The sequence below is a fragment of the Pinus tabuliformis genome, chromosome 2_2 (assembly GCF_031772625.1).
Source record: "Pinus tabuliformis cultivar Carrire ecotype Pingquan chromosome 2_2, CPIR1, whole genome shotgun sequence".
In the NCBI taxonomy this organism is placed as follows: domain Eukaryota; kingdom Viridiplantae; phylum Streptophyta; class Pinopsida; order Pinales; family Pinaceae; genus Pinus; species Pinus tabuliformis.
The window spans coordinates 139,925,629-139,928,605 of NC_142300.1; the positions used below are offsets into that span (position 1 = coordinate 139,925,629).

General features: G+C 29.4%; 1 pseudogene; it reads right to left on the reverse strand.

Annotated features, from left to right (window-relative positions):
• Window positions 1-98, reverse strand: part of LOC149191738 (18S ribosomal RNA) — a 1,331-nt pseudogene extending 1,233 nt beyond the window's left edge.
• Window positions 99-2,977: the final 2,879 nt, after the last annotated feature.

Consider the following 2,977-nt stretch of genomic DNA (forward strand, 5'->3'; position numbering starts at 1 on the left):
CATTTATTTTGGGATTGGAAATCACGTGACAACTTATTTCTTTTCCATATTTGAATATTACCATTCCAAAAATGACACATCTTTTCCCTATTTGCGTTTCCCCTCTAATCCTTCCTATTGTTTTGCTTGCTTTGTTCGAAGTGAAATCATGTTTTTCAAGAATGCCTTCTATATTTTGCTCAATCGTGCATGATGTTTCATGTTTTCTTGATCTTCATTAACACTTTTGACTCTGAATAAACCATGGACTCTTTTGAAAATTCTTGCTTTAACTCTTCCAATCGAACAAAGGAGAAAGCTAAATTCAAAACTAAATTTAAGCCTAAACTATCTCAATTGGAATAAGAAAATAGTTCTTATATCCCAATTGAGGGCATGTGAACGAAAAAAAATAGAACATAAAGTCTTAAGATGAGTTATAAAGCCATGGAAGGAATTCATACAACCTAATAACAATTAAAACAAATACATGCCAACCTTTAACTAAGTAAATAGTTACCAAGAAAAACATAACTATGCATGCTCATGCTTAGTTTGGAGGATTAACATGAATTTAAAATGAAATAAGGATAAGTTGTTCGATAGTGGAAATAGCTCACATAATCAAACAACCATTAAAACAAATACATATAAGTAAAAAACCTAGTAAGCAGTTACCAAGAACTTACTGATATGCTTACGCACATCCAATACTTTATTTTGATCAATTCAGAGTAACGATAAAAGATAGGTTATCAATGGTTCTGAATAAACATAACTTTGCATATATTGGTAGCAGTGCACGTCATACAAACTTACATTAATCTAAAACATCATTTGCGCAAAAGAAAAGAGTAGAATTCAGTTAAATTGCTTTTAATAATGACAATAGTATCAAAACCAATTACAATTGATATATTTGAGGGTCTTTGAACAAGTCCTTTAAACTTGAGAATAATGTGAAAACTTAGATTACTTATTTGAAACACCAAATACAGATAATTTCAAAAAAGAAATTGTTATAACATAAGTTTCTTCATGCCTTCAACTCAATCTCTCTTCTTTCAAAGTCCTCCATCCATCATGAATTCTAACCATTGGTCACATATTTCTGGCCATTGGATCTTAGATAAATTATTTTGAATCTCGATGAATTATAAATTAATGGAAAAATAAACCCCAACAAAATTAATACAAGTAAATAAAAAATAAAATAAAATCAAAATATCAATGACCACCAGATTCCGACTATGTGACATTGGAAAATTTTGAAAATAAATGAGAAACAAGAAAATATAATGTAAATAATCTCTATTTATTATGTTTTGTCAATGTACAAATGTTGGACCTTGTATCTCAGATATCGTATCAATTAGGAAGAGATGAGGGAAAAATATCCCGACATATGATAGTCAACCATCATATTTTATCGATTAACACAAACAATTACCATTTATTGAGTTTTTTCGATCGACAAAGATCTTGGAAAAAATAAAATGAAAAAAATACAAAAGTAATACATACATACATACATACATATTTACATACATACATCCATACATACATACATACATACATTTATCAATTAGATCCACATCAACTGTTATGTCAACACATTCAATATAATTATTTTTCACTTGGATCAAGGGACACATCATATGCTACATCATCATAACATGTTGATTATATAAAACCTATAAGGACCAAAAGTTTGTGTTCTGAACTCGGAATGAGAGCAAATTTATATCATTGGAAAGAATTCAATGCATAGAAAATGATGGTGGCTTGAAAATTTTAAAATTAATTAATTAAATGAAGCAAAATTTTATAACCTAACTAATGCATTAAAATTAAACTTCACCAAGTTTATGACATATCAAATTCAAAACAAAGGAAAATCAAAGATTTGATCCTATTATATGCACATAAAAAATCTAAGTCAATGAGCTTAAAGAGGCTAGTAATACCTAATGGACTCGATTTCAAAATCATAGCACAATTGATTTGGATATGAATAAACCCTTAATTGAGTTATTTCAATTTTGCCAAAATGCTCAACTTATACATTCATGCATTGAAGACTAAACCTTATGGGACTGTCTAAACATGATGATAGTGCAACCTTAAGAAAATTAAGACATGGGAACAAATTTAATAAGTTTAGATGAGATTGTATACTAATTATGAAGCTAAGGAGCCTAGACTCAAATGGTGCATTCCAATAATGTGAGTGCAACAATGTGATGAAATTACAAATTTACATGGCACAAAAACTCCATCACTGAAATCGTAATAATTAGGCTAAATGCATAGATGAGAACTCATTAGTGATTTGGTTATGGTGGTATTAGATAATCAATGCATGATTTTATGAATAAAATCTCAAAAAAACCAATGAAAAGAAGCACAAAAAACTAGAGAAGGAATATCGTCAAACCATAACTCTAAATTAAATAAACAAAATCAAATACAAACAAATGTAGCATTTTCAAAATTGATATGGGACCACCTTCACTTTTAACAAAAATAAAAATGGAATTTGTTGAGGCTCAATAAATGGAAACGCATTGGGCAAAGCAATTATCTTTATTATTAATGTAGTTGGGTTTAGTTTTATTAAAAACTAGAATATATATTTCACAAAATTCTTTAAACATTATACAAGATATTATTGTTCCCACAAAAGACAAATTTAATATATATGTGTGTGTGTGTGTGTGTGTGTGTGTGTATACATATATATATGATGATGAAGATGATGAAGAAGGATTAATCCACAATGGGATGCTATTCACTAGGATTGTGTGAGGCTCGATGAAGCTTGGATTCCCCTTGTGATAGTTAATTCCCCCAAAGTGGCTTCCATCCTCAACCCCTCCCCATGGATTTTGAATCCCTGATCTAGTGGAGACTAAACCCAACATAAACCAACTGGGTTATACCTCACGAATGACAAATTTAATAATATATATTCAAAAATTTTAAGTACTTAATATCT